This window comes from Balaenoptera borealis (assembly GCF_965194805.1).
Source record: "Balaenoptera borealis genome assembly, chromosome: X".
In the NCBI taxonomy this organism is placed as follows: domain Eukaryota; kingdom Metazoa; phylum Chordata; class Mammalia; order Artiodactyla; family Balaenopteridae; genus Balaenoptera; species Balaenoptera borealis.
The window spans coordinates 110,816,929-110,841,669 of NC_138881.1; the positions used below are offsets into that span (position 1 = coordinate 110,816,929).

At 42.2% G+C, this 24,741-nt stretch overlaps 1 protein-coding gene across 8 annotated transcripts in view; it reads right to left on the reverse strand.

The window, feature by feature from the left end:
* The window catches only part of MBNL3 (muscleblind like splicing regulator 3), a 136,853-nt gene that overhangs the window by 82,265 nt on the left and 29,847 nt on the right, over positions 1-24,741 (reverse strand). Inside the window, exon 1 of one of the 8 annotated variants that reach the window (XM_082377939.1) lies at positions 5,279-10,476. The exons of the other annotated variants lie outside the window; for them this stretch is intronic. The gene's annotated coding sequence lies outside the window, so the exon portion shown is untranslated. Of the gene's footprint in view, positions 1-5,278; positions 10,477-24,741 lie in introns of those variants that run through there. 8 annotated transcript variants of the gene reach the window in all.

Sequence of the window (24,741 nt, forward strand, 5' to 3'; positions counted from 1 at the left end):
AGCCCTGGTCTGGGAGGATCCCACGTGCCGCGGAGCAACTGGGCCCGTGAGCCACAACTACTGAGCCTGCGCGTCTGGAGCCTGTGCTCCGCAACAAGAGAGGCCGCGATAATGAGAGGCCGGCGCACCGCGATGAAGAGTGGCCCCCGCTTGCCGCAACTGGAGAAAGTCCTTGCACAGAAACGAAGACCCAACACAGCCATAAATAAATAAATAAATTTATTTTTTTATTTTTGTCTGTGTTGGGTCTTCGTTGCTGTGCACGGGCTTTCTCCAGTTGCAGCGAGCGGGGGCTATTCTTTGTTGCTGTGTGCGGGCTTCTCATTGCGGTGGCTTCTCTTGTTGTGGAGCACGGGCTCTAGGGGCGCAGGCTTCAGTAGTTGTGGCATGCGGGCTCAGTAGTTGTGGCTCGCGGGATTAGTTGCTCCACAGCATGTGGGATCTTCCCAGACCAGGGCTCGAACCAGGCGGATTCTTAACCACTGTGTCACCAGGGAAGCCCTTCCCATTATCTCTTGAGCTGCAATTCTGTCTCTTCCACTAACATGCATGCAACTTTTCTACAGTTCAGCTCTGCCTCTCTCTCAAGGAAGGCTTCCTAAGCCTTCATTGCTGGAATATCTTCCAAATGATTCCTCCTCTTCCTCACTCTCAATCACTCCTGCACTCACTACAAGATGGCTTCCATCTCCACCATTCTATTAAAACTGTTCTACATTCTACAACTGCATTCAAGAACAATGCTAATTTGAATTAAACATTGCTAGAACTGTAGGTACGTTCACTGTTACCTTCCCTAGCACAGTACCTAGCACAACTAGGTTCTCAATAAGTGTTAGCTGAGTTGAAAATTATATAAATAATAGAGGTGGCAGTAGGCATAAGATAGTAGTTACTCATTAAAAAATCTTTGAATTGTCAGTCGTGTGTAGGTAAGAGTCCATATATTTACAAAAATGTCTTTTTTCCTTCATTCATCCTCCAAATATGTATTAAGTACTATATACAAGGCACTGGACATGGTTCCTCTTCTCATGGACTTTAGTAGTCTAGCAAACTATAATTGTGATGCCACACACTTAATAAACCTGTTTATAGAAAGAAGAGTACAACATGATTTTTTTCAATGTATCTATTTTATGGTAGAATAGAATTATAGAGTGTGCTTCTTTAGAAAGGGAGAAATCTCACTTTTTCCTCTAGGGGCAGCTTCTCACCTCTACCAAGAAGAAGGCATCACCGGGTGCTCAAACAGAACTCTCCACCACAAGCCTATTATGTCATAGTTGTGTAGCTATTTCTGTGAACCACTTTTGCGCAGGACCTGGCCTGGTACCTCACGCTTAATAGGCTCTCAATCCATTTATTTTCATTGCACAGATGAGAAAACTAAAGCTCAGGGAAGTGAAGAAAGGCTAGTTGTTCTGTACTGTATAAAATGAGCTTTAGAATCACAAAGACCTGGATTTGACTCTTGGTCAAGATATTTAACCTCAGCATCTCAGTTTCCTTGCAGGATTAAATCATAGGACAGATGTGAAAATCCCTGGTGTGAGGTAGGCACTCCATAAATCCAAGATCCAGGTTAATGACATAGAACTGGTTTTAGACATGGTAGGCCAGTTGTTAGGAATTTAAAGAAAGTGAAAAATATATAAATGAGCAAATTATGGTATTTATTTGATGTTTTAGGCTTGAGCCAAAGCAAACATTTAAATAAATTCAGTGTAGGAGAGTGCAAAGGACCTAGATGGAAAAAAGTAGAGCTTCCCTAGGGACAGAAAACAGAGCTGATGTAACAGCATCCTTAGAGACTGGAGTAGAACTTTCCCAGATATTAGCAACATCAGTTAACTAAATTGGAAAAAGCTTTATATAATCAAAATAAAGGTATAGTGCTTCAAGGTAGCAAAAACAAACAATAAAGGAAAGATCTTTAAGCAGTACCTTTTCCAGACCTTTAAAAAGGAAACTTAATTTTAAATAAGTCTCATGAAAAATTGGAAACTTTAAACAGCTAGGTACTAATTTATGAGAATGAAAAAGAGAAAAAAATTACATGACCCAGCTTAAAAAACAAATTTAAAAAAACCCTAAAAGATATCCCATCATTGCATAGTGGTTGAGAATAGGATTTTGGAACAAGAAGCCCTTGTTCATAATCTTACCTCTTACCAGTTGAAAGACCTTGGGCAAGTTATCTAAATCAACTGTACTTCAGTTTCCTCATCCATAAAATGGTGTCAAAGACAGTATTAATCTCACAGGGTTGGATTGTAGATTAAAGTGTGTTAATATTTATAAAGCACTCTGAAGAGTGCTTGGCACTAAAAAGTGCTTCTGAAATAAATCATCAGAATTCATTTTGTTCAATATGGAAATAGGAATCTCACAAACCTCTTCCCATGACTACAATGACTAAAAATAATTTTTTAATGTTTTGCTATGTATTTACTCTGAAGCCATCAAGTTCCTTATCTAAATACTTAGGAAATGAGGAACTATGGAGATGAACAATATAAAGGCAAGCAGTTGACTTGTTTTCTGTTTCTCCAGAAGGATCTAGGGGTGAAAATATAGAGTACAGAGAGAGACACATGTTAGCTCAACACAGTGAAGGACCAACTCAGAGCTTGGGCTGTCCAACAGTGCATTGACCTGCTTCGCTAGGTGGTGCGCTCCTCTGCACTGGGTTTCTATCACACTGCATGGGAAGTTGGACTAGAAACATCAAAATCACCATACGAGGCTAAGATGCCATGAGTCAGTAACTTTTTATCAGAGAGAGGAAGTGCATTGCTAACTTGTAGGCTATGTGCATAGCACTGCATTTGGTCTTTGAGTGACAAAAAAATGCATATAAGATAGATTCTCTTCCCTCAAGGAGTTTATAATCTATTTGAGGAGACAACCTCACCTCTCCAAATTATTAGAGGTAGCATACGACTAAGTTCTGAATGTCCCTTGCTTTATAACCACAAACTCCTAGAAATACAGAGACAAGCTGTGCCCTCTTAGAATACTCTCTCTTATCCAAAGGTAATATTTCTTGTAAATCAGAATGACTGTGCCTATGTGAATGAAAGAAATAAGCACCCCAGGGTTCCTGTTTTCCTTTAGTGTGAATATGAAAGTGCTATATCTACCAGTGTCTCCCAAATGTGAAGCACTGCCTTGATAGCAGCAGGTCCAGGCAATGCAGGAAAGGAGATGAGAAAGAGTGAACCTATACATTTTTATAATGCATAAAAATCTGTGCTTTTTATTGGTAGTTGAGTTGTTTAGTCATGAACTCAAGCAGACCTGAAGCTAAGATACATTCCCCACATTTTTGCTTTAATACGAGCCTGAGTCACAGACTCACAATGTGGGCAATGATGATCTACAGGCCAATTCCTTCATTTTCCAGACAAGATAACAGGACTATAAATGATAAATCACTTGGTCACAGTTACAAGAAAGTTAGTGACACAGCCAGCACAGGAGCTCAGTTCTAACAACCAAAATTGAATACTTTGTTCTACATCTTGGAGAAGTTTTAATATCTTTCTTTCTTTCTTTCTTTCTCTGTTTCTCTGTCTGTCTGTCTGTCTCTCTCTCTGTGTCTCTCTCTCCTCCCTTCTTCCTTTCCTCCATCAGTATCATTCTCTCTCTCTCTCTTCTTTCTCTTATTTAAACTCTTAATTTTCACAGCATGAGAACACATGTGATCATAAGAACTGAAGCCACTATGTCTCTACTTAAAACCATTCTACTTATTGAAAGGGAAGTTGAAATAAATGCTTTCAAAGGTTCAGAAGAAATAGAGTAATGGCGTCTTTTTACAAAGCAGACTATAAAACTGCCAGGAACTTGCTAGGGAAGTTAATAGATAATCTTTACTATTTGATGCAAATTAGCTTTTAAAACAATCCAACATCAAAGTCCAAAGGAAAGCAGGAGTTAGAATTAGTGACAGTGGCTGGCAGCTAGCTGGTGGAAGAGAGACCACCATGGGATTTTTCAGAGACCAAACGAAGTTACAGCCACTTATCTACATGTGTATATTATACTGCTGGAAACCAGTGCATGAAGGGAGGGAAGGGTGCACGCACTCGGGCTGTGTGTGTTTGTGTGTGTGTGTGTGTGTGTGTGTGTGTGTGTGTGTGTTGTTGGGGTAAGGGATAGAATCTTACGACTGCTGGCTAAAAAGGGGCTAAACCTAGTGAGACTGTACTGAATACATGACATGGTTCTTTCCTATATAAAAAGTGCCAAGAAATAATACTTCACCTGAGACCTAAAGAAATCAGACCTTCGTCATTTAGGGCAACTAGAACTAGCAGCAAAGCAATTAACTAGGGCAGTAGAAGAGAAAGCTATAAGCAGAAAGCCTACGGGAAGCTGTATAAAGGCATATAGCCTAAAGCATCTTAATACACAAAGTTAAAAGGAAGAGAAAAATTCTCCCTAAAGGAAAAAACCAAAGAAAGCATATGAGGTTATTAATAACAAAGTTTGATGGGAGAAAGGTACTCATAGTCATGCACTTTCATTTCCTTAAATATTACTAAAAATGGTGTATCAACCTGTCTATAATAGGTAACTGATGGAATATTTATATTGACCATTTTAATAATTAATTTTCATTGAAAAAAATCTGATTCACTTGTGTACTATAAACCTATTCTCGCTGTTATTCACGTGTGGGAAGCCCAGATGGTTACAATTTACAAACAGGCACGACCTAGTGGCAGCTAACAGAATTGCAAGCATAGTGGCTTGCCTGCATAAGGCTAGCTGTACAAGCATAATTTAGGAAGAAATATGTAATATCTCAAAAATGTCACCAAATAACTAAGGCCATGCCTTTACAATAACTGCTTTTCTCACTTTGGTAGTATTTAAAATACATTCATATTATTACAGCTGAATCAATTGCACAGCAATTGCTATCAATGGATAAGATTTAGAAAATGAGTGGATTTCTCATTCATAATCAAACAAACATGATCTGTATAGATGGTAAATTAAACAAAGGTCCAGCCATCACTGTACCTAAAAAGAGGTTGGCTGAAATTTTTTTAAGGGATAAGAGGAGAATAATCTGGCATTAGATTGTGAACATAAAAAATGGCTGCATGAGAAGAAATAGCTTTTCTTCATCAGTTTTATGAAAAGATAAAGCACGCTATTGTCCAAAATCTATAGCTCATATAAAATAGATTCAATTAATAAAAACACTGGGTGATCCTTTTTATTTTTTTATTTTTATTTGTTTATTTATTTATTTACTTACTTATCTTTGGCTGCATTGGGTCTTCATTGCTGTGCATGGGCTTTCTCTAGTTGTGGCGAGCGGGGGCTACTCTTTGCGGTGCACGGGCTTCTTCTCACTGCGGTGGCTTGTCTTGTTGCGGAGCACGGGCTCTAGGCGCGCGGGCTTCAGTAGTTGTGGCACACGGGCTCAGTAGTCGTGGCTCGCGGGCTCTAGAGCACAGGCTCAGTAGTTGTGGCGCCCGGGCTTAGTTGCTCCGCGGCATGTGGGATCTTCCCGGACCAGGGCTCAAACCCGTGTCCCCTGCATTGGCAGGCGGATTCTTAACCACTGTGCCACCAGGGAAGTCCTGGGTGATCCTTTTTAAAAGTCATGGTTACTAGAAACCACTTTGGTAGAAATCTTTTCAATACATGCCCTCTTTTTTTTTTTTTTTTTGCTTTTGGTCTTAATAAACAACATACAGTAAACCCAACTAAATCATTCTTTCATTACTAGAGATATTATAATGGCTAAAGGCCAGCATTCCTGGACATCAATTCTTCTCAAGGTTAATAGAAGCTGTTGGGGTTTGGCTTGAATATGAATTGACCTTAGGCTACAACACAGGCAGTTTTTTTTCTTATAATCTCTGGTAAATTCATATTTTATTTCTCCTGATGACCAAATGCAGATAAAATTCTTATTGATTGTGGGTTTCAGACAGTTGAGGTCCATTTAACAGTTCACTGTATTTCACAAAATGTATCAACAGCCCTCAGTAAAAGGAAAATGATGATCTTACAATGTAAATTCAAAATTAAATATATCTTATAATGCTAGCTAAAATCAAGAAAATCTGCTCCTTACAATTGCAAAGGTTGATAACATAAAGAATGGAAGAACATTCAATTTTCGCATCTAGTAGGAACTAGAAATGAGACTTAAACCTGAGAAAACAACTCATTCCATATTCCATTTCTTTACCAGGTTATTCATACCAATAGAAAAATCAGGAAAACGATTAGTAATAAGTGGAATAGTGCTGTACCTGCTAAAGATGGTGTACTGTGTTTGCTATCCAAATACACCAGTTATGCTAAGCAGAGGTTAAGAAGAGCATGCTTTAAAAACTATCTGATGCAACAGAAATGCCGTTTCCTAAAAGCAGATGTAAGCTGAAATGATAAAACAGGATCAAAAAAGAAAAGGGAAGGGAGTAATGCAGAAAAAAGGGAGCTAAAACAGACTTTTTAGTGCTGAGTGCATAATAGGTTTTCACAAATACATGTTAGCGTAAAAATCGAATTCTAACATAGAGCCGATCAAAAAGCCTCCCTCGAGTAAATTACTTTGAGTATATATATTCACACCTAGAAAACTCTATTTAGGGCACATCTTGTAAACTACTATGTATTTATTTTGTTATGATAGCAGTAACTCTTTTAAATAAATTAGAATATTTGTTGCTCATTATACTGTGAATGACACAAAGCTGAACTAAACTTTGAAAGCTCTGCTTCTGAAGAAAATGCATGCGGTTTTCCGCTAAGCACACACAAGCGACATTTCCATCTGTATGGTATTCTTTTCAGGAGATTACTCCCTCTAACACAGGGTAGCACAAGAATTCCATCCACACAGAACTTGAAAATTCTTGCATAAGCAAAGTGTTACTGTTATTTGGAAAAACTTCCACTGGCAAACTGAAACTCAAAAAACATTGTAAAGTGTTCATCTTTATTCTACTTTTAGCCCACATTTCTATTTCTAAACAATGAACAAATATTTTGGAGTGTGTATGATACTGATGAAAGAAAATAATTTTCCCTCCAGATACAAATGCATATTTATAAAAAAAAAAAAAGGTGCACATGCCAAAATTCAGTGGTGATACCAGTTTTAGACTCTTTTTCACCAGGCTGCCTTATACTACTATTAGTGAGAAAATAATTCTTCAATTATATTTCATTGAAAAAGAGGACACAGAAGACTGATATTCTGTATTCTTTCCCCCCAACAAACAAACTCTATGAAGTTGGAAGTGCTTAAGCTGAAAGCAGCTACCTCTTTATGATAATGATTCTGGTCCCAAAGTAATTTTCTCAATGCTATAATTTCTATCACAAATGATTTTTATTAATATTGCTGGCCCATCAGATACTACAAAAGTCCATAAGTTCACATTAGGGTCTTGTTACAATAACACCTCATTTATTGGAACACTATCGGGCAAGGAGGTATTCAATAAAATTGGGATTTCAAAAAACAAAACTCTTAAACATTAATATTTGTCTCATCATCTATCTAGAGACAAATCTTTCTAAAATGTTTTTAAAATTTTGTTGCTTCCTTAGACATAAGATAGTAAAAAAAAGAAAAGTTATACTTTTTCTGATAATTCTAGGTCATCATTACAGAGAAACATTAGTCATGCCTTGAAGGAAATGTTGAGCACTTTTTAAATGTCCCAAATGCCTGTGTGCTTGGAATCCTTATGCCTACTTTTATAGTCTGTCTTCCTCCTCACTGGCAAGTGTTTATTAGCTGTGACTTCAAGAGTACAACTGCCTCTGTTACCTGCCCTACAAACCCACTGATTAAATTCTCTGTTTTACAAAACCAGATTCAGTCAAAGAAAACATAGCAGACAACTGCTCTGTGTAAGGTGTTAACTCAAACATGCTAGATTTGTGTCTTGAAATACAAATGACGTGGGCTCTGGAATGCTCTTAGGGAGCGCTTGGGGGCTTCTCTACGAGGACAGTTCAAAAGCTTTAGGATCTGGCTTTCATGAGATCTCAAGTGTCTGTTTAGAAGCTGAGGTCTGGAAGTAGTGCCCTATCTCTTTATGGGATATGACTCTTCTCTCAGAATGCTAGTTAGCATTTAAGATGCAACTGGGAGGAAACAGTCCATGAAAAGACAGTGAAGGTCTTAGAGCTCCAATGGCATGGGTGGTGGGAAAGGGATAGATCTCACAATTGGCTATGAGCCAAGAATGATATCCAAAATATTAAACAACACTTCTAGCATGGGCACAAGCCAAGCAGGACTGATGCTACTCTGCTAGGAATTGCCTTTTTTTCCCACCCCCGAATCATGGGGGTGACCAGGAAGTGAGCAGTGGAAAGCGTGCTCTGGTCAGTGCCTATTTACCAACCAATAAGGAATTATTCCAATAAATATTTCAGTAAGATATGCCCATACGGATGTATACTGCTGGACCGTCACACTGATACTTTGTGCTAGGTGCTTGCTAACACATGCCACATGCTCAGATCCCTTGACATTACATGCACAGTGTAAAGGGATGTACAAAAGCTTGTTGGAACTTAAGTTGTTGAGCGAGAGGGAGGCTTAGATTTCCCAGGAAGCCAACTAAGAGAAAGCATAGTTTGGATTCCTAGGGAGAGACAGAGCCCTCCTTAAATCTAAAATATGACTAAAAGGCATGCCAATGATTAGGAAATACAAGGGAACTGGTTATTGCTGCTTCTGTTTATTTATCTTAGTACAAGCTTTGGAGAGTTAGTCACTTGAACACATGATGATTTCTAGAGATAATTACAGTAGGCTATAAAGACTACTTGTTGGTAAATTTCTAAGCCCAACTTAACTGCTTACATATTTTATTTAAGGGAACTTCAGATTAAAAATTGATAATGACCATACATGTGAAAGCTATAATTAACCCATTTACATATTGCTACTGAGGAAGCTTTCTTGGTGGGCACAATATTAATATGTTTCCATTTAATGACAAAGATAAAATTGTAATCTAAGTATAATGATGAGGACATTGCAACAACTTGGTCCATAAAGGCTGAAAGAACAAAGTGGATTTCCCCTGGACCCTGGATGAGCTGCACTTAGTATAGCATCTAGTCCCACCAATCTTCTGTTTTCTGTGCCAAACTGGCTCCCTCACTCCTTCCTGTCATTTTCAGCATTTTTTCATGTGCTTAATCCCGAAAATGACTATATCATCATTGTACTAGAAATAATAAATGTGATATAATATAGAAAGATGAAAGGCTAACAATAATGTGAACTAAGGAAAAACAGTAATCTCGATGTTAGTTTATTATTATTCTAAATGACTCTGTATTTGTCAATTGTTTTGGCCAAGCAGAATTCCAAAACACTGCCAAAAACCTTAATCAGCAGTAGGAGACTGAAAGTCACCACTAAATTCTGGCCCCTAGACAGCATATTGGCCAATGATGCTAGTGGCTGACTAAAAAAATGCCCATGTAAATCACAAGACTGGCAAACAGAATGGCATCAATGCAGTCAAGAAATGTAAATCCAACTCTGTTGTATGCTTTATTTCTTGGGGATTTTAAACTACACATCACACATTCTAACAGCATTGATCCCTTAGCACGAGATAGTGCGTGAGCTACGGAAATTTTATCAAGATAACTGATAGGAGATAGTCACGTAATTTATTGTAAAACGCTGTGGCCTTGTAAAAGGAGCAGAAAGGAATGTCAAAGTTGACCTCTCATTTCCAAGCAGAGATAATAGAGAACCTACTTGGCTTTTGGTGTGAAAAGACTCAAAGGACTATAGACTCTGTGTAAGAGAAAAGTTCACATCAATTTCCAATGATTTGAATTTCATTTAAAGGTGAGTGTGTATGATTTATGAAAAACAGAGTAATAAAGCATGAAATTTCAGATGAATTAAAAATATAATAACAGTAAATATGCACACTGTGTTTACTACGTGCCTGGCACTAACCTTAGCATTTTCATGTACATTACTTTATTTACTGCTCATAACAATCCTATGAAGTAGATACCAGCATTTTCCCCATTTTACAGATGAGGAAACTGAGATACTGAAAGACTAAGTAATTTGGTCCAAGGTCATACAGTGGATGAGTGGAAGAGCCAGGTCAAATTCAGCCATGCTCTAGAATGCTTGCTGTCAATCACTACTCTGTACTGCCTCCCATGGGCACAAAAGTGAACAAACATAACCTAAAATTTAAAGGCTTATTCCTAGGTATATATTTTGGCACAGAATGAATCCCAGTAATTTTAAGTTCTATTAAGATATAATGTGATTTCTGGAGGTGCCAAGCAATACTAACAACAGCTCTACTTAAGTTTTATTTACAAATGAAATATGTAAATGCATTGCATTCATAGATTTAATGTCAAAATACATGGCATTTGGTAGATTAGAAAAAGGCAGTTTAACTTCTTCTTGGTAAAAAGTGAGTGCCTTCTTATTGGATGTGCTCCAGTGTAGGGGGGAATGCCTCAGATGGGATACGCATATCAGATGAGTGGATGTGCTCCAGTGTAGGGGGGAATGCCTCAGATGGGATACGCATATCAGATGAGTGGATGTGCTCCAGTGTAGGGGGGAATGCCTCAGATGGGATACGCATATCAGATGAGTGGATGTGCTCCAGTGTAGGGGGGAATGCCTCAGATGGGATACGCATATCAGATGAGTGGATGTGCTCCAGTGTAGGGGAGAATGCCTCAGATGGGATACGCATATCAGATGAGTGGATGTGCTCCAGTGTAGGGGGGAATGCCTCAGATGGGATACGCATATCAGATGAGTGGATGTGCTCCAGTGTAGGGGGGAATGCCTCAGATGGGATACGCATATCAGATGAGTGGATGTGCTCCAGTGTAGGGGGGAATGCCTCAGATGGGATACGCATATCAGATGAGTGGATGTGCTCCAGTGTAGGGGAGAATGCCTCAGATGGGATACGCATATCAGATGAGTGGATGTGCTCCAGTGTGGGGGAGAATGCCTCAGATGGGATACGCATATCAGATGAGTGGATGTGCTCCAGTGTGGGGGAGAATGCCTCAGATGGGATACGCATATCAGATGAATGGATGTGCTCCAGTGTGGGGGAGAATGCCTCAGATGGGATACGCATATCAGATGAATGGATGTGCTCCAGTGTAGGGGGGAATGCCTCAGATGGGATACGCATATCAGATGAGTGGATGTGCTCCAGTGTAGGGGAGAATGCCTCAGATGGGATACGCATATCAGATGAGTGGATGTGCTCCAGTGTGGGGGGGAATGCCTCAGATGGGATACGCATATCAGATGAGTGGATGTGCTCCAGTGTAGGGGAGAATGCCTCAGATGGGATACGCATATCAGATGAGTGGATGTGCTCCAGTGTAGGGGGGAATGCCTCAGATGGGATACGCATATCAGATGAGTGGATGTGCTCCAGTGTAGGGGGGAATGCCTCAGATGGGATACGCATATCAGATGAGTGGATGTGCTCCAGTGTAGGGGGGAATGCCTCAGATGGGATACGCATATCAGATGAGTGGATGTGCTCCAGTGTAGGGGGGAATGCCTCAGATGGGATACGCATATCAGATGACTGGATGTGCTCCAGTGTAGGGGAGAATGCCTCAGATGGGATACGCATATCAGATGAGTGGATGTGCTCCAGTGTAGGGGAGAATGCCTCAGATGGGATACGCATATCAGATGAGTGGATGTGCTCCAGTGTAGGGGAGAATGCCTCAGATGGGATACGCATATCAGATGAGTGGATGTGCTCCAGTGTAGGGGAGAATGCCTCAGATGGGATACGCATATCAGATGAGTGGATGTGCTCCAGTGTGGGGGAGAATGCCTCAGATGGGATACGCATATCAGATGAGTGGATGTGCTCCAGTGTAGGGGAGAATGCCTCAGATGGGATACGCATATCAGATGAGTGGATGTGCTCCAGTGTAGGGGAGAATGCCTCAGATGGGATACGCATATCAGATGAGTGGATGTGCTCCGGTGTGGGGGAGAATGCCTCAGATGGGATACGCATATCAGATGAGTGGATGTGCTCCGGTGTAGGGGAGAATGCCTCAGATGGGATACGCATATCAGATGAGTGGATGTGCTCCGGTGTAGGGGGGAATGCCTCAGATGGGATACGCATATCAGATGAGTGGATGTGCTCCGGTGTAGGGGGGAATGCCTCAGATGGGATACGCATATCAGATGAGTGGATGTGCTCCGGTGTAGGGGAGAATGCCTCAGATGGGATACGCATATCAGATGAGTGGATGTGCTCCGGTGTAGGGGAGAATGCCTCAGATGGGATACGCATATCAGATGAGTGGATGTGCTCCGGTGTGGGGGAGAATGCCTCAGATGGGATACGCATATCAGATGAGTGGATGTGCTCCGGTGTAGGGGAGAATGCCTCAGATGGGATACGCATATCAGATGAGTGGATGTGCTCCGGTGTAGGGGGGAATGCCTCAGATGGGATACGCATATCAGATGAGTGGATGTGCTCCGGTGTAGGGGGGAATGCCTCAGATGGGATACGCATATCAGATGAGTGGATGTGCTCCGGTGTAGGGGAGAATGCCTCAGATGGGATACGCATATCAGATGAGTGGATGTGCTCCGGTGTAGGGGAGAATGCCTCAGATGGGATACGCATATCAGATGAGTGGATGTGCTCCAGTGTAGGGGAGAATGCCTCAGATGGGATACGCATATCAGATGAGTGGATGTGCTCCAGTGTAGGGGAGAATGCCTCAGATGGGATACGCATATCAGATGAGTGGATGTGCTCCAGTGTAGGGGAGAATGCCTCAGATGGGATACGCATATCAGATGAGTGGATGTGCTCCAGTGTAGGGGAGAATGCCTCAGATGGGATACGCATATCAGATGAGTGGATGTGCTCCAGTGTAGGGGAGAATGCCTCAGATGGGATACGCATATCAGATGAGTGGATGTGCTCCAGTGTAGGGGAGAATGCCTCAGATGGGATACGCATATCAGATGAGTGGATGTGCTCCAGTGTAGGGGAGAATGCCTCAGATGGGATACGCATATCAGATGAGTGGATGTGCTCCAGTGTAGGGGAGAATGCCTCAGATGGGATACGCATATCAGATGAGTGGATGTGCTCCAGTGTAGGGGAGAATGCCTCAGATGGGATACGCATATCAGATGAATGGATGTGCTCCAGTGTAGGGGAGAATGCCTCAGATGGGATACGCATATCAGATGAGTGGATGTGCTCCAGTGTAGGGGGGAATGCCTCAGATGGGATACGCATATCAGATGAATGGATGTGCTCCAGTGTAGGGGAGAATGCCTCAGATGGGATACGCATATCAGATGAGTGGATGTGCTCCAGTGTAGCGGGGAATGCCTCAGATGGGATACGCATATCAGATGAGTGGATGTGCTCCAGTGTAGGGGGGAATGCCTCAGATGGGATACGCATATCAGATGAGTGGATGTGCTCCAGTGTAGGGGGGAATGCCTCAGATGGGATACGCATATCAGATGAGTGGATGTGCTCCAGTGTAGGGGGGAATGCCTCAGATGGGATACGCATATCAGATGAGTGGATGTGCTCCAGTGTAGGGGAGAATGCCTCAGATGGGATACGCATATCAGATGAGTGGATGTGCTCCAGTGTAGGGGAGAATGCCTCAGATGGGATACGCATATCAGATGAGTGGATGTGCTCCAGTGTAGGGGAGAATGCCTCAGATGGGATACGCATATCAGATGAGTGGATGTGCTCCAGTGTGGGGGAGAATGCCTCAGATGGGATACGCATATCAGATGAGTGGATGTGCTCCAGTGTAGGGGAGAATGCCTCAGATGGGATACGCATATCAGATGAGTGGATGTGCTCCAGTGTGGGGGAGAATGCCTCAGATGGGATACGCATATCAGATGAGTGGATGTGCTCCGGTGTGGGGGAGAATGCCTCAGATGGGATACGCATATCAGATGAGTGGATGTGCTCCGGTGTAGGGGGGAATGACTCAGATGGGATACGCATATCAGATGAGTGGATGTGCTCCGGTGTAGGGGGGAATGCCTCAGATGGGATACGCATATCAGATGAGTGGATGTGCTCCGGTGTAGGGGGGAATGCCTCAGATGGGATACGCATATCAGATGAGTGGATGTGCTCCGGTGTAGGGGAGAATGCCTCAGATGGGATACGCATATCAGATGAGTGGATGTGCTCCGGTGTAGGGGAGAATGCCTCAGATGGGATACGCATATCAGATGAGTGGATGTGCTCCGGTGTAGGGGAGAATGCCTCAGATGGGATACGCATATCAGATGAGTGGATGTGCTCCAGTGTAGGGGGGAATGCCTCAGATGGGATACGCATATCAGATGAGTGGATGTGCTCCAGTGTAGGGGAGAATGCCTCAGATGGGATACGCATTATCAGATGAGTGGATGTGCTCCAGTGTAGGGGAGAATGCCTCAGATGGGATACGCATATCAGATGAGTGGATGTGCTCCAGTGTAGGGGAGAATGCCTCAGATGGGATACGCATATCAGATGAGTGGATGTGCTCCAGTGTAGGGGAGAATGCCTCAGATGGGATACGCATATCAGATGAGTGGATGTGCTCCAGTGTAGGGGGGAATGCCTCAGATGGGATACGCATATCAGATGAATGGATGTGCTCCAGTGTAGGGGAGAATGCCTCAGATGGGATACGCATATCAGATGAGTGGATGTGCTCCAGTGTAGCGGGGAATGCCTCAGATGGGATACGCATATCAGATGAATGGATGTGCTCCGGTGTAGTGGAGAATGCCTCAGATGGGATATGCATATCAGATGAGTGGATGTGCTCCGGTGTAGGGGAGAATGCCTCAGATGGGATATGCATATCAGATGAGTGGATGTGCTCCGGTGTAGGGGAGAATGCCTCAGATGGGATACGCATATCAGATGAATGGATGTGCTCCAGTGTAGGGGAGAATGCCTCAGATGGGATATGCATATCAGATGAGTGGATGTGCTCCGGTGTAGTGGAGAATGCCTCAGATGGGATATGCATATCAGATGAGTGGATGTGCTCCGGTGTAGGGGAGAATGCCTCAGATGGGATATGCATATCAGATGAGTGGATGTGCTCCGGTGTAGGGGAGAATGCCTCAGATGGGATACGCATATCAGATGAATGGATGTGCTCCAGTGTAGGGGAGAATGCCTCAGATGGGATATGCATATCAGATGAGTGGATGTGCTCCAGTGTAGCGGGGAATGCCTCAGATGGGATACGCATATCAGATGAATGGATGTGCTCCGGTGTAGTGGAGAATGCCTCAGATGGGATATGCATATCAGATGAGTGGATGTGCTCCGGTGTAGGGGAGAATGCCTCAGATGGGATATGCATATCAGATGAGTGGATGTGCTCCAGTGTAGGGGGGAATGCCTCAGATGGGATACGCATATCAGATGAGTGGATGTGCTCCAGTGTAGGGGAGAATGCCTCAGATGGGATACGCATATCAGATGAGTGGATGTGCTCCAGTGTGGGGGAGAATGCCTCAGATGGGATACGCATATCAGATGAGTGGATGTGCTCCAGTGTAGGGGAGAATGCCTCAGATGGGATACGCATATCAGATGAGTGGATGTGCTCCAGTGTAGGGGAGAATGCCTCAGATGGGATACGCATATCAGATGAGTGGATGTGCTCCAGTGTGGGGGAGAATGCCTCAGATGGGATACGCATATCAGATGAGTGGATGTGCTCCGGTGTAGGGGAGAATGCCTCAGATGGGATATGCATATCAGATGAGTGGATGTGCTCCGGTGTAGGGGAGAATGCCTCAGATGGTATATGCATATCAGATGAATGGATGTGCTCCGGTGTAGGGGGGAATGCCTCAGATGGGATACGCATATCAGATGAGTGGATGTGCTCCAGTGTAGGGGGGAATGCCTCAGATGGGATACGCATATCAGATGAGTGGATGTGCTCCGGTGTAGGGGAGAATGCCTCAGATGGGATATGCATATCAGATGAGTGGATGTGCTCCGGTGTAGGGGAGAATGCCTCAGATGGTATATGCATATCAGATGAATGGATGTGCTCCAGTGTAGGGGGGAATGCCTCAGATGGGATACGCATATCAGATGAGTGGATGTGCTCCAGTGTAGGGGGGAATGCCTCAGATGGGATACGCATATCAGATGAGTGGATGTGCTCCGGTGTAGGGGGGAATGCCTCAGATGGGATACGCATATCAGATGAGTGGATGTGCTCCGGCGTAGGAGAGAATGCTTCAGATGGGATACGCATATCAGATGAGTGGATGTGCTCCAGCGTAGGGGAGAATGCCTCAGATGGGATACGCATATCAGATGAGTGGATGTGCTCCAGTGTAGGGGGGAATGCCTCAGATGGGATACGCATATCAGATGAGTGGATGTGCTCCAGTGTAGGGGAGAATGCCTCAGATGGGATACGCATATCAGATGAGTGGATGTGCTCCAGTGTAGGGGAGAATGCCTCAGATGGGATACGCATATCAGATGAGTGGATGTGCTCCAGTGTAGGGGAGAATGCCTCAGATGGGATACGCATATCAGATGAGTGGATGTGCTCCAGTGTAGGGGAGAATGCCTCAGATGGGATACGCATATCAGATGAGTGGATGTGCTCCAGTGTAGGGGGGAATGCCTCAGATGGGATACGCATATCAGATGAATGGATGTGCTCCAGTGTAGGGGAGAATGCCTCAGATGGGATATGCATATCAGATGAGTGGATGTGCTCCAGTGTAGCGGGGAATGCCTCAGATGGGATACGCATATCAGATGAATGGATGTGCTCCGGTGTAGTGGAGAATGCCTCAGATGGGATATGCATATCAGATGAGTGGATGTGCTCCGGTGTAGGGGAGAATGCCTCAGATGGGATATGCATATCAGATGAGTGGATGTGCTCCGGTGTAGGGGGGAATGCCTCAGATGGGATACGCATATCAGATGAGTGGATGTGCTCCAGTGTAGGGGAGAATGCCTCAGATGGGATACGCATATCAGATGAGTGGATGTGCTCCAGTGTGGGGGAGAATGCCTCAGATGGGATACGCATATCAGATGAGTGGATGTGCTCCAGTGTGGGGGAGAATGCCTCAGATGGGATACGCATATCAGATGAGTGGATGTGCGCCAGTGTAGGGGAGAATGCCTCAGATGGGATACGCATATCAGATGAGTGGATGTGCTCCAGTGTGGGGGAGAATGCCTCAGATGGGATACGCATATCAGATGAGTGGATGTGCTCCGGTGTAGGGGAGAATGCCTCAGATGGGATATGCATATCAGATGAGTGGATGTGCTCCGGTGTAGGGGAGAATGCCTCAGATGGTATATGCATATCAGATGAATGGATGTGCTCCAGTGTAGGGGGGAATGCCTCAGATGGGATACGCATATCAGATGAGTGGATGTGCTCCAGTGTAGGGGGGAATGCCTCAGATGGGATACGCATATCAGATGAGTGGATGTGCTCCAGTGTGGGGGAGAATGCCTCAGATGGGATATGCATATCAGATGAGTGGATGTGCTCCGGTGTAGGGGGGAATGCCTCAGATGGGATACGCATATCAGATGAGTGGATGTGCTCCGGCGTAGGGGAGAATGCCTCAGATGGGATACGCATATCAGATGAGTGGATGTGCTCCAGCGTAGGGGGGAATGCCTCAGATGGGATACGCATATCAGATGAATGGATGTGCTCTAGTGTAGGGGAGAATGCCTCAGATGGGATACGCATATCAGATGAGTGGATGTGCTCCAGTGTAGGGGGGAATGCCTCAGATGGGATACGCATATCAGATGAGTGGATGTGCTCCAGTGTAGGGGGGAATGCCTCAGATGGGATACGCATATCAGATGAGTGGATGTGCTCCAGTGTGGGGGAGAATGCCTCAGATGGGATACGCATATCAGATGAGTGGATGTGCTCCAGTGTGGGGGAGAATGCCTCAGATGGGATACGCATATCAGATGAGTGGATGTGCTCCGGTGTGGGGGAGAATGCCTCAGATGGGATATGCATATCAGATGAGTGGATGTGCTCCGGTGTAGGGGAGAATGCCTCAGATGGGATATGCATATCAGATGAGTGGATGTGCTCCAGTGTGGGGGAGAATGCCTCAGATGGGTTATGCATATCAGATGAGTGGATGTGCTCCAGTGTAGGGGAGAATGCCTCAGATGGGATATGCATATCAGATGAGTGGATGAATGAGATCCTGACACAGAACCATACTCAGGGTTTCAGCATCCCCATCAAACACGTCTGGCCATCTCCATCTCAACACCTGTCACACTATAGTGGAACCCTTGCTTATCTGTCTGCTCGACTGTCAGCTCCTCAAGGGCATGTGTTATTCATCTTCAGTGTCTGCTCAATACCTCATATATACTAAGTTCCTAACAAATACTTGCTAAACCAATGTAAGTAGTGAACATCTGCTATATGGAAGACATTGTGCTGGTGGGAAAACAAAGATTTGGTCCACATGCAGGGTAGCAAGGCAAAGTGCCCAGTATATGGCGGGACAGTAAAGGAGGCACCCCAAAGAACAGAAATGGTCAGCGTGAGTCTTTATGTAAGAAATCAACTTTCCCCATAAAGGTTACAGAATAAGTGGGAATCCCAACATGTCCCAATCCATTGCTTCTCTTTAAAAGTAGATCAACAACCCCCTTCCACTTCTAACAATTCATAGTTCTCTAACTTAGAAGTGTATTGCAAAGTCTGCAGCATCTGGTCATTCCAGATGTTTACTTCCTTCAAGCAGCACTGTCTTTATCCAGTGCTCAGTCCTAGATCACTAATACATAATGAAAGAGACAAGCAGCAAACTCAGGTTCCCAATGAAGCCTTTTTTATGTTTCCATAATATAGCTACAGGGGTTATAAACATAGACTATGGAGTTAGAGAGTTAAGTTCAAGTTTGGACGCTGCTGTTTACTAGCAGAATGTCTTTGGGCATGCTACGTAATCTCTCTGAGCCTGAAGTTCCCCATCTGTAAAAAGGAGATAAATAATAACACCGACCTCACAGGGTTGCAATGAGGATGAGATGAGATAATATGTGTAAAGTGCTTATCACAGTGCCTGGCACAAAGTCAGTAGCTGTTTCAAAATTACATCACCTCTTCCTATCACTTCTTAATATGGTCTTAATATTCGTTTTATTTTCCTTTTTTCTCCCTAGTAAATTGTTCTAGAGTTAGGCCTTCTCTGCAACTAAAAACTGGTTATCAATTAATGTTATGTTTAAAGAAAAAGGTATGATTGTTTTATTTTAGGTCAGATATTACATGGGAAGATATACTTGAAAAAGATCCAAAGATACTACATATCTATAATACAACCGCAATCTACTACAGAACTCAGGTTTAAATAGAAGTTAAAACTGTTCCTCTGTGTGTTTGTGTGAATATGTGTTGGGGGGGGGGGAGGCATTTAGTATGTAGGATACCCTATTATAAACTCCTAATAAACATGTAACCTGTAAATATGCTTTTCAAACAAAAAGAAGATACACTGTCTAAGATATTTTATTGTTGAGGCAATTTTCCAAGGTTGTACATATAGTGATTTCCTGGTCAAAGGCTGCTTTGGAGGGGTGCCAGGGTTGATATGCTGTAGAAAATCAACTGCAAAAATCACACATAGCTGGTGTACCTAATTTTTCTCCATGCATTTTTTTCAGATTCGCTTTTTTCATATGAATTTGTGTAGCTTGTTGACTGGAGTCAAGATAAATTGCCCCCTTTCCCCTTTTTCTATCTACTGCTCTGCACATATAAGACTACAGTTTTCAATTTGAATATTGGAAGAATCAAATTCCTTCCAAGAAAAGAGGCTACAGACCTTTGGATGTCAATACGGATATTTAGGAACATTAATGTTGTTCCAGGAACTGAGGCTAAAGGGCCAAACGCAAGCTTACCTTTTGAGATAAGAGGGAGCTCCGATGATGAACAGACACAAGAGAAATCGAATAGAATTGGAATCTGAAGAAATGAGTAACTACCTCTCAAAGTCGGCAAGTCCTTTCAATTAAAAAAAAAAAAAAAGACAGCAAGTCCGACAAAACCAGACTTCCTTTGCTTTGAAAAAGACAAGGTACTTGGCATCCTAAAGTAAATTAAATGTTTCTCTCAACTTAATGCAGCTGGGCAGAAGTGGGCAGAAAAGCAAAGGCTTTTACTGAAAAGCCATTTTAAGAGAGGTCTGTTTGGAAATACTCTCTCATCACTCACTTTTGTCTTCGTTGCTGGAATTTTTCCACTTGAAGCTCGACAAACAAGTCGTTAATCATACACGCAAACACACAGACACGCACAAAGATAATGCAGTAAAGACTTTGAGAAAAAATACATTTTCTATATGTATTTTAATTTTAATTATTTAAATCATTAATTATTAAACATTCAAATGAGTGTTAATAATTTTGATTAGTTAATTTCAATGTGTAAAGCTTGTTGTTAAAAAACGTAATTTCCCTGAGCACTGGGGTTGTTATTATTGATACTATGCAAACCCCAAAAGAATCCATTTGCAAATTCAATGTCTTTACTGAATCCAATAAATAATTGTAATAATTATCAACCAGAGAGCAGACCCTGGCAGAGGAGCTGGGATGCCTGAGAGGTATAGTTAATTGGTAACACGGAACACAGCCTTTGAAGAGATATCAGATTAAATTAGTTCGTTAGGAGATGCATAGAGTTCACAACTTGATTACCAAGCTGTCTGATTCTCTCAAAACAATAGCCTTAATTGAAACCAACCATATAAACTTGCCTTCGTTTGCAATTCTTCCAATTATCAAGCAAAGAGTTGAAAATTGTTGATCACAGATTTAATCAGCCCATTCAGGCTATTATTTCAAGTTTGGATCTGCTGCCTATTTTTACCTGAACAAAGTAAAATATACTCTCAGTAACTTAAATGTGAAACCATTTGGTGTGCTTCTCTATTTAGGATAGTACAGAAATCTATTTTCTCCAGTACAAAATGGTAAGGAAGAAGTTGAAACTACAAATCATAAACAAGAAATTAAAGGTAAATTCTTCATAGTCATTTTAGAATTACACTTAACATTTCCCCTGCAGTAGGGGGAATCTTTTAATCTAAGTTACTGCTGACTTTGTGCAGTGTGTTCTCTTGGCAGGAAGATGTTATTAAACCATTTTGATTCCTGTTGATGGAGTAGTCTTAAATTCTTATCAACAAGTCATGTTTGCACAGTAACTTGAAATGTAGCACAAAAAACCAAAAGCTGAAAAAAATTATATACATATACACACCCACTCATATTATGTATGTCTATATGTATACATATGTGTGTGTGTATATATATGTATGTGTGCGTGTGTGTGTGTATATATATAGTTTGGAGGGGAAGAGGGAATGTAGCTTTAGTACAATTTAGTCCTCAGAATATGGTATTCATTTTAACCATCAATTCCCAGGCATTCCACCTAAGAAACCCTTTTTTTCTTCCTGGAATATATGGCAAAAATAAACACAGTTTAGGAAATCCTGATTTAGATAATTAGTACCTTTATAATAACTTCAAAGATTTAAGTTTTTCAACATGTCACAAAATTTGCATCATCTTCTCTATAGAGTAAAAAGCATTTTCAGAACCTCAAAGCAGCAACCATTTCTTTTTGACTAGAATCAAACATCACCCTAGACATTATATACAAGGCTTACATTAGAGATATCTGTACCAATAATCATCAGCTTCTAATAAAGGAAGAACAAAATATGTTCAAGAAGAAAGAACTGGGATAGTGATTAAAATGAGGGGAATTGAATCTGGACCCAAGGTTTATTTTTTAAATTACATGTGAAAATATAAAATCCACAAAAAACTGAAGTTGCCAGATGTGACCCAGGGAAGCTGCTGCACATGTTAAAATTTCTAACTTGATGACGGACTGACACTGAATCTTAGTCTAAAGGGAAATCATAGAGTAAAAGTCCATCCTTGGCAGTTATATTGGAATCCTTATTATTTTTTATAGCTTTTCTCACCTTCTCTTTTGTTTTCATTGAGCCTGACCTATAGAAAGAAGCCAGTCACATTTTCACTAATTCAGTAGCACTGACTTGTCTCTAAAGCCATTTAAAAACAATCCTATCTATTATTTTGGGTGAATTCCACTGTCTTTTTTTTTTTTTTTTTTTTTGTCCAAACCTATCCCAGTTCTTTAATGACAAGCTTAATCCTTTACCTTAAGGGCAAAAAGAATAAACACCAGAGCTCTTCACAGATTACTTAATCAGACTGCACAAATAATACTGTGCATATTAACCAAGACGCTGGGCAAGTAATATAGGCACTCGATGCATATTTGCTGATTTACAGACATTTCTACACTTGATGAGTAAAGATAGGATGAAAGCTCTGCTTCACCTCTGCGTCCCTGTCAGCACATCTAAGTCACTCCTACCCTAAAAATGGCAACAAAACTCTTCCTTCCCTTGATCCTACTTCCTTGTTAAGTTCCAACATTTCTCATCCTTAATCAACTATCTCAAAAAAGCAATCACCACGACTTTCATTTCCCAACTTTTCATTTACTCCTCAACCCTCCGTAAACTGGTTTCTGGTCTCTAAAAAGTCACCAACAACCTTTTAAATACCAAAACCAGTGGCCTCAACTTACATAATTCCTTTGATATTTGTTGATTTCCCGCCCCACCCCCACCCCTAGAAACCTTCTTTCTCCTTTGCTTCTGTGGCACAGAGAGATTCCTCCCCTGATGCTCTCCTTGGGGTGCCCTGGCCACTCCTAGGGGTGAAAGACTGACTTGCAAGGTTTTGCTCTGTTATTTTCTCTGCATTTTAGACAAGTTTAATCCAACTTTGTTCTAGGTTTTGCTACATAGCTGTTACAGCAGCACTTTCACTCAACATCGTTTCACACTCCTGACGCCTTACTCTTCATCCTGCTATCTCCCACCCGACTGCAGCACCATCCACCAGATAGCTAAACCAGTCATTTGTTCTATCAAGATGATTAAGAGATTAATGTTGGCTTGACTGAAAAGGAAATAAATGTCTTCACTGATAGAAGCGGCAGGCCATGGGTCATGAGATGGTCCCCAAATAATGAAGAGAATATGACTAGACAAAGAAGAAATGATTTTGTGTTTGTGGGGTTGTATTAAAAAGTGAGCAAAGAGCTGAAGGTGCAATTTTTAGCCTGATATCTACTGATGCCAAAGAGAGTACTTGCCTGGCTAGAACCAACTGCATTTCATAGCTAGAGGAAATGTTGTCATAACAATAATGAAAGCACCTAGCAGAGTATCTGGCTACAGTAATTATTCGATAAATGTCAGTTGACTCTAAACATCTATTATAGGACGTTCTAATTGGGCGTGAAAATGGGGGTCCAAATTTTATTCCTATATATAAACTCCTGCCTACAGATATTAAGATTGGAGGCGAAGGTGGTAATAAGCACTGCCACCCAAGAACTCCGAGAGCCAATGTCACCCTGTCTGGGCCTGCCAGCATAAGACGGTGTCAAGGGAAGTCTCAGGCCTCTGACATCTCACGTGGTTAAGTTCTATACCACTGTTCACACCCAGCAAGTCAGAAACGGACCCTTAACGACACAAAAGCAATGGCTGTTGATTCTACTTTCTGACTTCTTATTACCTAAGTTCTGTCCTGCTCTAGGAAGCTAAAAATTTGAAGACTCCGAAGTCTGCATGTGTGCTTCACAACACTCCTTCTACAGGGATTCAAGGAAACCCAGCTTATTTTCACTTAAGAACAAACCAACCAACCAACCTCTCATTTCAAGAAGGGTTTGTTTTGTTTTGTTTGAATTATTACCCAACATGAGGAACAACAGGAACCAGAGCTCCTGTCCTGGAGCTGAGATGACCAGGCTTTTGTTTTTCTTATGTCCAATCGTTGCAGGCTTCCTGAAAGCACTAATGGTGGTGATTCTTGGAACCAAGAGGTTTTCCTCACTTATCAGTTAGGAAAAACTCTGCCAATAGCAATACCAACATCTTAATTTTCTTTTGGCCAATAGGGTCCCACGAAAATGAGGAATATGATAAAAGGAATTATCCAAGCAAAAGACTAGCAAATCTAGCATCTCTTTCTTTCTTTCCACCTTCCTTCTTCATTCTAGAAGACAGTTTGCCCTCACAGTCTCATTGCCTTCTGAGGGAAATTTTCATTCACAACAAACAAAATAAACTCACCTGCCGAAGGTCTTGTGTTCCATGTATACCTTGAAGTTTTAAATGAAATTTGACAGATGTGTTACACAAGGGATCATAATATTTCACAGACTGAGAAAAGCTAGGATGATGTGTGAAATGAATGACAGCTTGGGGTTTAGTTGGATTTAGCATACCTTCTTCCATAGCTTTTTCTTATCACTATTAATTTGCCAAGTATTCACAAAAAAGACCCACAGGGCTAAAGTGAAAAAAGTAGCTAAGTGTTCATCAACAGATGAAAGGATAAAGAGGATGTGATATGTATACACACACACACACACACACACACACACACACACACACACACACAAAATGGAATACTACTCAGCCACAAAAAAAGAATGACATAATGCCATCTGCAGCAACATGGACGGACCTAGAGATTATCATACTGAGTGAGGTAA